The 9,882-nt window shown below is 46.2% G+C and overlaps 1 pseudogene; it reads right to left on the minus strand.

The window, feature by feature from the left end:
• LOC128596999 (SIN3-HDAC complex-associated factor-like) overlaps positions 1-8,244 on the minus strand; it is a 180,780-nt pseudogene extending 172,536 nt beyond the window's left edge.
• Positions 8,245-9,882: the final 1,638 nt, after the last annotated feature.

A 9,882-nucleotide genomic window follows, 5' to 3' on the forward strand; every position in this document is an offset into this window, starting at 1 on the left:
TTTATTGCCCATTACCAAGTAAGTTTCTCCAAGTCAGCAAATTTTTGCCTTGGGTGGTCATAGATCTGTACTAACTACACAAATTTCTGGAACTGGATACAAACTCTAAGGCTGGTATGAGGGAAGGATCACCTTGTCTTCTTAAATCTGGTTCAGTTAAGGAGGGGATCCTAGGACACTCTGGAGAAGAACAAGGGGCCCAGGGAAGACCCAGTGGGTTCTGAGCATCTTAGAAGAGTTGGATCCCTCTAAGACAGGTCTGAATAGTTCCTGATGTTTTGGGCTTAAACTGAAACCCTAAGTGATGTTGAAAGTGCCTGTGTTTAACACAGGGCTATCTGGGTTCCTGCAGGTGAGATGCTAGTTGTAAGTTAGTTTAACATCACCCTCACCCCAGGCTGCTGTGGTGGCAATGAGCAGCAGAACCAGCAAATTGCCTGTTTTCCACACTTGAAGGCTTTGTGTACACAGGAAAGCACCCAGTGCAGAGGTGACATTTCAGATTTGAGCAGAAACCCATTCTGAGTAGCATTGCTGGATATTTCGATTTGCTAAACCTGGAAACCCTACAAACAACTGAGGATTTCCTTTAACTGAACTGTTTGGTTTAGCTTTCTACAATTAACTGATCAATTTCACAGGTTAATTGGCTGAGGGCTTTATTTCACTTTGTGGTACAGACTTTGATCATCACTGGAGGATTTCTTATGCTTCTCATTTGTTTTAGTTATGGCACTAAGATGCTCTGTGAAAATGGACAGAAAAGGTTTCTCTTCTGAGAGCTGTTCTCATTTTGGTCATGGGTTGAATGGAGTGGGCATGGCTGCTCATGGCTGACTACGCTTTTGAAGGTCAAAGTAGAAAAGGGCCATGGACAACACCCCTCTTGCAAGCTGCCTTCTGTAGTGCCTTTGTGTGTAAGAATGAATGCTGCCTCTCGTTAAGGCCATGGTGTGGATTGAGCAAGTGAGAGTAAAAGGAGAGGGCGGGCAAGGCAGTGTGGGGACAGCAGCTGCCCAGGCCCATTGCTCACTGGGCAGGGTCAGGCTGCTTGGTGTTCACCTAGGAAACCTGTTGTCAAGAGGACAACAATAACTTCCCCATGACAACACCAGATCAAGGTCCCTGGCATTGCAAATGGGGCCAGAAAAGTCTGCCCTAGAGTGGGCCGGCTGCTTACTGAGCATGCATTCGTACTGCAATTATTTCAGGAAGGCTGGAGGGGACAGAGGGCACTCATCAGCTTCCCAGCCCTCCAGCCGACCAGCTCCTTGATAACCCGCCTTTTCTGTCTACCCACACAGCCTGGAGTTACTAGCTTTTACTGTTGCTTGTTTTGAGAGGTTCTGTGCTTTTTAATTATAGAAGGACTGAATTTCTATCCAGAAAGGTCCTTGGTAGGCATATTTAGAACCTGCCTGGAACTACCCCATCAGATAATCTGTCATTGTCCCCTTGACTCAGTTTCTTCACCTGTAAATTAATCAATTTCTATTTCCCAAATTTGGGTGGATTTATATGAGATCACATTGCCCAGTCATACTTATAAACACCCTGAATTATGAGACTAGGATATTGTCTGTCTTATGAAGAGGTCACTTTTGTTTCAAAGTGCTTAATTGGAACCTTAGTCCTGTTCTTTCCCTGGCGATGTCATCAGAGCAGATGTGGTGGCAACATTTCAGGTAGGATTTGAGGGATCCCAGAAATTCCCTAAGAAACTGGTTTTCCCTGGCCTTGTTGAAAATCATTATTTGGAGGTTTCTAAGAATATAATTTCTCTTGGAGGAATATTTTCAATCAGGTGTAACACCTGGAAGTGATGAGGAATGAACACATGACACAGGAGGGTCTCTCATCTCAATGCTTTGCCATTATGTCTAGAGCAGCCCTTCTCAGTGGGAAGTTAACAGCATTATTTGAAAAAAGGGGCTTATAGGCAGGTACGTTAGGGAAACATTAGGCTAAATCAAGTTGAATAGGTCTGTCTTCTGGACTGTTAGTCAATGGATCAAATTTCGGAAACATGTTAAAAGGCAAGAAAGATCTTATGTCATTCTTGCTCAGAAGACTAGAACTCGCTCTTTATCTTTTAAGATATTTGCTAATTTTTAAGCAAATTAAAGTAAAAAAATAATTTTTTTTTTTTTTTTTTTTTGAGACAGAGTCTCACTCTGTTTCCCTCAATAGAGTGTTGTGGCCTCACAGCTCGCAGCAACCTCAAACTCTTGGGCTCAAGCAATTTTCTTGTCTCAGCCTACCAAGTAGCTGGGACTACAGGCACCCGCCACAACACCTAACTGTTTTTAGAGACAAGGTCTCGCTCTGGCTCAGACTGGTCTTGAAAAGGTGAGCTCAAGCTATCCACCCACCTCGTCTTCCCAGAGTGCTAGGATTACAGGTGTGAGCCACTGTGCCTAGCCTAAAGTCAATTTTTTTTAAAGGCTTAGTTTCTTTTTATTTATTTATTTTTCCAGTTATGGGATCTAGCTGTATTGCCCCGGCTAGTCTCTAACTCTTTGGCTAAAGCGACCCTCCCCCCCAGCCTCCAAAGAGGAGGGACCACAAGTGCACACTGTAGAACCCAGCTGAGGCTTAGTTTTTTAATTTATAAGATAAGAATAATAATACTTGTCTCATAATGTTGTTCTGAAGATTGAAGAAGACGGCTTCGGTAAAGCAGTCTCATCACTCAATATTTAAAAAATTAAGGAGCCGAAATCATTAACATTGAACCAAGGGTCTCCTGACAGTCACAGTGATAAAGATTAAAAACAAATATAATATACTGCCTATCTCAAAAACATTGATACCCCCATGTGCAAGGTTCAGCATGTATATAGTCTGGCACCTAGTAGGCATTTTGAAAAATTTACTGGATGGTTTTACAGGTAGATGAACCCCTAAGTCTACATTTGTACCAAATTCACTGATGTGAATGGAGCACATGAGGCTGACTCCGCATTAGCTACAATGGCTCAAAGGTTACAGAACTTTTTTCCATCTCATTTAACTGTCCAGAGGTGGGTCATAGCCTAGAGAGGTCATGCTGCTGCTTACCCCAAGAGGTTATCCAGAGACCCTGGTGGGCAGGTCTGCCTTGCTGTCCTCATCCTGGGGCTTCCATCTCTGGGTGCAAGGCTGTTACAGTTGTCACTGTTTCTCTACAGCAGGATAAGAGGAGAAAGAAGACAAGAGTGAATGGCTTTGTTAAAAAGATTCTGTGAGGTGGGCGGCACCTGTGGCTCAAAGTAGTAGAGTGCCGGCCCCATATGCCGGAGGTGGTGGGTTCAAACCCAGCCCTGGCCAAAAAAAAAAGATTCTGTGAGACTTGGCATTATGGCTCACGCCTGTAATCCTAGCACTCTGGGAGGCTAAGGTGGGTGGATTGCTTGAGCTCAGGAATTTAAGACCAGCCTGAGCAAGAGTGAGAAAAATTAGCTGGTAATAGTGGTGGGTGCTATCGTCCAGCTACTCAGGAGGCTGAGGCAGGAGGATTGCTCAAGCCTCGAGTTTGAGGTTGCTGTGAGCTCTAACGGATGACCCTCTATTCAGAGCAACAGAGTGAGACTCAGTCTCTAAAAACAAAACAAAAAACCCCAAAAGATTCTGTAAACCAGAGCTTGGTCGTATGACATGCTCAGCTCCAAGGTATGTTTGTCTCTAGCTGGGCAGCTATGTGCTCAGCTGAAACTCAGGGGGCTTATATATCATAAAGAGAAAGAAGGCGATAGTGGATAATGAGGGATAGTTAACAGCCTCTGCCTCAGAAACCTGGCCCAGTTCTCCACCTGGGCCAGGAAGGAAAGATGCGGTCACTGAGTATTGACCATTAGGGTAGAGTGTTGATACAGCATTGGGTTGAGGCACTGTCTTCATTTTGGAGCTCCTACTTCAAGAGATTTAGATAAGCTGGAGTGGGCTTGCAGGACACGCCAACCAGAGAGTAGGCGATGGGATGGGAATCCAAAGCGCATGAGAGATCCTGGGAGGCATTAAGACTATATAACCTAGAAACGAGAAGACTTAGGGATAACAAGGTCTTTGTCTTTAAGTACATAGGATTCTCCAGTTGAAGAAGGGCCGGGATTATTCTGTGTGGCTTCAGTAGACAAGGACAGGGGCTCATGCTCCAGACGCCCTCTCACCCTCGCCCCTGCACACGTGGCAGCCCAGCCATCCTGAATTTCACTTGCTCCTGTAATGAATCACATTTCCTCTCACCTCGGGCCTTTGTCCATGTGCTCCTGTGTTTGGAACACTCCAGTCTCTCTCCCCACCCCGCTCTTCCTCTGCCCATTTCCTGCTTGCCCTTCATGTCTTACCTTAGATGTTCTAAACTTTGGGAAACTTCCTGACACCCAAGTCTGTGATCAGCACCTGTCTTCCACATTCCCGTGGCACTCCACATTTTCTCACCATAAAGCATCACAATCTATCACAATTACGCCACAGGGAGGGAGTGATGCTGACCACTCTCACCCAGGTACAGTTTCCGTAGATTTCCCTGCACCTCCATCATTTCTCCGGTTGTCAAGAACCCTGCCCTCTGTTTCAGGGACTAACACATGTCCTGAGCTCTTAGAAAGGGAAAGAGAAGTTCAGTGATGGTACTTTTTGGATTGTATAGTGGGTTGAATGATATCCTCCAAAATTCATGTGCACCTGGAACTTTAGAATGTGATATTATTTGGAATATGGACTTTGTAGATGTATAGTTAAGATGGGTCATACTGGATAAAGGTGAGCATTATAAGATTGATGTCTTTATAAGGAGAGGACACAGAGAGACACACACAGACACAGAAAAGAAAGCCCCGTGAGGATGGAGACACACAGGTTAGAATGATGCTGCACAAGCCAGGGAATGACTGTGGTCTCCAGAAGCTGGAAGGACAAAGCGTTTAGAGGGATCATGGCTCTGCTGACACCTTGATTTCAGACTTAGAGCTTCCAAAATGGTAACAGAATGAATTTCTATTGTTTAAGTCTCTCAGTTTATGCTCATTTGTTACACACAGTAGCCCTAGGAAACTAGTACAGCTGGCCCAAGGTAAGGTGGGGCTGTTTGCTACCAGGCAGTCTCTGGGTGGCAGGCAGGTAGCCCACCACTAGACAGTCCTAACCACACAGAAGTGGGAGGAACTGCTGACATGACCCCTCAGCATGAGTGACACGCAATGCTTGCTCAAATGGCAACAGGGAACCTGCAGACATCAGCTTAGCTTCCTCCTGGGTGCCCTGGTGCTCATGGTGGCTGATTCTGAAAAGTCTCTCAGCAGCGATCCCACTTTTTCCAGGTTATGCCCCGAGTCCAGCCCCTCTCCTCCACAAGCTCTACCTCCTCCCGGATACTGCCTCCCACTTCATCCTCACCTCACTTACCAGCCCAGGTGAAGGCATTCAGTGAACCTGCTCTTTCTCTTTCCCCTCAATGGTCAAGGCCTCAACTATACAATGAGTTTTCAAAGTGTGGTCCCTGGACCAACAGTATCAGCAATGCCTGGGAAAGTTTTCACAGTGCCTCAGGCCTGTGCCAGACCTGCTGGATTAGAAACCGGTTGGGGACCAGCAATCTGCATTTTGCCACGTGCCCCAGTAGATTCTAATGTGCACAGAAGTTTGAGGACCATTTGTTCTACACCTTGCTGTCTCAAGGGCCTTGCTTCTTGGTTTTTCTTTAGTTCTTTTGGCAAAGTTAAGATATCACAAATCAAAAAGGATTTGGCTCTCAAAATCATTATTTCTGATGTAGGTTGGATAGCACAAAAGTACATTGCATTTCTGCTGGGAAAAGAACTTAATTTTTAAATTTTTATCAAGGATGTGTACAAACCAGCGCAAAGATTAATTGAAATTAATTGATACGTTCAAATAAATACAATGTCTTGCTGCATTCACTTAACTGTATCTCTGAGTCAGGGGTCCTCAAACTTTTTAAACAGGGGGCCAGTTCATTGTCCCTCAGACCACTGGAGGGCCGGACTATAGAAAAAAAAAAACAACAACTATGAACAAATTCCTATGCACACTGCACATATCTCATTTTGAAGTAAAAAACCAAAATGGGAACAAATACAATCACACCACCTCATGTGGCCCTGGGGCCGCAGTTTGAGGACCCCCGAGGGCAGGAATTATTTTGGATTCTCCATTGTATTACTAGCACCAGATGCAGGCCTGGTCACTTACTGGAGAAACTAAAGTATTCAATTATAAAGATTGTGAGTTGCCCATCACTAGAAGCACAGGCAAGCTGCTACTGGCAGGGATACTGTGGAAGGAGTCCCCGTATCAGAGGGCTGGTCAGACCCCACGAATTTTAAAGGCCTCTCCCACCCTGGGATGCTGTCATTCTTGGTGATAGGACCCTGCAGAGTTAGAGATGAAGGACCTGGAAACAAGAGTTCAAGCATATACACAAGGTGTGCGCAGTATATTGGGTTCAGGCTATTTCCTTAAGTGTTAAAACTCTAGCTGGCAAGCAAGTGAGGTTTGAAAAAATCTTATTCATCTTCATAAGCCTCTTGTGACAAATGCTGTCAGTGCCTTGCTCGTGTCCCCTGACACCTCACAAGCTGCAGTTGTTAGAGCTTACCAGGAGCAGGCAGGGAACTGCAGCCTGTCAGCCTCTGTCTTGGCCTGGGAGCTGTGAGTGTTAGACCCCTTTGTAACTGAGGAATGACAGTGAACCTTCCCTGGCTGCTTACCATGTGCCAGGCACTGATCAAGGGCCTTAACACTCTCAACCCTCCCAGCACTCTGTGTGGTAGAGATGATTATTATTATCCCCACTTTATAGGGAGAAAACTGAGGCACAGAAAGCTTAAGAAACTCATCCAAGGTTATAAGCCATAAACAGGCAGGTCAGGACAATAACCCAGGTGCCTGTGAACACCTTAATATATTTGATCATTCTTGGGTTCAGGACCCGGGAACTTCTCGGGACCCAGGGCTTAGCATCTCTAGGATCCCCTTTTATGGGGGCTGATCTGTCAGAGCACAGTAGTTGAGACAGAGCCACAGTTTATCTGTCTGCGTGAGTGAGAAGGTGGGAGGCAAAGTGGCGACTGAGAATCCATTAGTTCCCCCCGTTCCCTGTTCTGCTGTGATGCCAGCATCTGTACCTGCTGCTGGTTAGTGTAGAGCGGGCTCTGGTTTTATTGAAGCTGGACCTCCTGGCGGAGCGGCCCCAGGATCATCCAGGCTGCTTTGGAGTCCGTGGGGGAGGCCTGGACAGCTCCTTGTTCTCTTTCTTCTGCCCCTTTTAAGCAGTAAGGGGCGAGCCAGCCTCAGGTCTTGGGGCAGACTGTAATGGGGCAGGACTTACTGGCTCTGGGTCCCTGGAGAAGCAGCATCTGAGGCTTTCCTATGGGTGGAACACATGGCCGGACGCCCACGTGCACAGGGCTCTGCACGCACTGGTGAAAGTGGTCAGTGGAGAGAAGGCAAACCCCGGGATGTGCCTCCAACACGGTCGCTGCTTGCTGAGGCTTCGGTCTGCCCACCTGCCTGTGCCCAGGAGCCTCCGGGGCCCAGGTTCGTTCACGGTGCAGTTTCAGCGGAACCAGCTTGAACAGCTCCAGGGGAAATGCTTGATTCTACTCGGTTCCAGGCACCCTTACGTACAACTCCAGGAGAGTGACACGGTGGAGGACAGTAGGCCCCGGTCAGGGGGACAGCTCCTGCTTGTGCACACCTCTCGGGGCACTGTTCCCGCTGACTGCGGAGTGGATGGCACCCCCTGAAGCTGTGGTATCCGTGAGCTGTAGAGCCCCCACCGGGCAGTCCCACATGGCAGAAAGCTGGGTGGTTTTGTGAGCCCTCTTCTTCTCTTCTTGTCCAACTCATCTCAAGTCATCCTTTTCCCTCCTCAATCCGCTTGACTCTGCCTGCTCTCCTCCTTCCTGAGCCCTTCACTCGCCCTCTCCTCCACTGCTGCAGCAGCTTCCTGACTGCTCTCCCCACATCTCTTTTGAGACTTCCTTCCAAAACACAACATCCTCCCTTCCTTCTTTCCTTCTACCCACCAATTACCCTGCAAACAGCACTCTAATGATGCCTCTTTACTCTGTAGAGAAAGGCCACAGGTTTGAACCTGTCCTCTGCTGCCCTCCTGGACTCACCTGGCCCCCTTCGCTCTCTCCTCTCACTGATGTGGGCTGCGTTCAGGTCCTCGGATGCTGCTGCTCCCTCTGCCTTGGACACTGGATGCTCTTCCTTCTCGCCTCCTCCCTCCCTCATCACAGCATTAACTTTTACTCCTTCTTGCTTTCAGTTCCTGCATCCCTTTCTCATCTGACCCCTTTGACTCAAGTCACCCGGTCACCTCCATTTATGAGCTAAGTTGTTTAGCCTCCTAGAGTTTCCCCAGGTGACTCTAAGCCGTATCTCTTGCTCCATGCTGTGCCCTCAGTGTCTGCATAGGGAACTCAATAAATAATTGTTATTAAAGGACTCGCTCTCCCTTGGTTGGGAGAAGGGAAGCCTTGCTGCCACCAGAGGACAGGCCAGCCGGTAGCACATGTGCTCACAATAGTGCCAGCCCTTGCCTACGTGTCCCTCCACACCAGGCCTCAACTCTCCCTCAGTTGCTGTCGCTTCCAGCCTGGGCACATTTACAGATCTTTTGGTTCTTTGTCCTCACTGTTGGTATAGATTCTATATTTTTAATTTTGGTAAAATATACATACCATAAAATTTCTCATTTTATCCATTTTTAAATGTATAAAATGATGAATGTATAGTCCAGCAGCATTAAGTCCATTCACGTTGTTGTGTAGCATTACCACCATCCATCTCCAGCATTTTTTAGCACCTCAAACTGGAATTCTGTACCTGTTAAATAATTACTCCCCATTCCTCCTCCTCCCTAGTCACCACTATTCTGCTTTCTATCTCTTTCAATTATGTTACTTTAGATACTTTATGTAAGTAGTATCATAAAGTATCTTTTTGTGAATCTATTGTTTCACTCAATATCTTCAGGGTTCATCCAAAGTGAAACATGGGTCAGAATTTCCTCCTTTTTTAAAGACTGAATATTGTTCCATTGTATGTATACACCACACTTTGTTCATCTGTTCATTCATCAGTGGGCATTTGAGTTGTTTCCATCTTTTAACTATTGTGAATAACGTTGCTATTAGCATGGATGCACAAATAATTTGTTTGACAGACTTTTTAATGACATGCAGTAATGATGAGATGAAAGGCTATTTTTCTCTTCTTTATAACCGAGTCTTTTTTTTTTTTTTTTTTTTTGAGACAGAGTCTCACTACATTGCCCTCTGTAGTGTGTCATGGCTCACAGCTCACAGCAACCTCAAACTTTTGGCTTGAGCAATTTTCTTGCCTCAGCCTCCCAAGTAGTTGAGACTACTCAATGCCCGGCTATTTTTTTGTTGCAGTTGTCATTGTTGTTTAGCTGGCCCGGGCCAGGTTTGAACTCACCAGCCTTGGTGTATGTGGCTGGCATCCTGAACACTGTGATACAGACACCGAGCTGATTTATAATCAAGTTTTAAACCAAGTATTTATTTCTTCCCATCAAATATCTGCTAAAAACCTATTTATCTAGCTGGCCTTAAATTAGACATTTTCCCCTCTGAGAAATTAAAATAATTGTCCACACACTAAAGAGGTTCATACTTGGATGAGGGAACAGATTCTATGGAGTTTGCATGCTATATTGTATCTTCAAACATAATCAGAATTTAAAGAAGGGTGCAGGGGAATGAGGGAGCAGGGACAGGGGTGGGGGGAGGGGATTGGGGCTCACGGTGTATGACACACCTCTTGGGGGCAGGACACAATTATAAGAGGGACTTTATCTAATAAATGCAATCAGTATAACTTAATTCTTTGTACCCTCAAGGAACC

The sequence above is a fragment of the Nycticebus coucang genome, chromosome 2 (assembly GCF_027406575.1).
Source record: "Nycticebus coucang isolate mNycCou1 chromosome 2, mNycCou1.pri, whole genome shotgun sequence".
NCBI classification, from domain to species: Eukaryota; Metazoa; Chordata; class Mammalia; order Primates; family Lorisidae; genus Nycticebus; species Nycticebus coucang.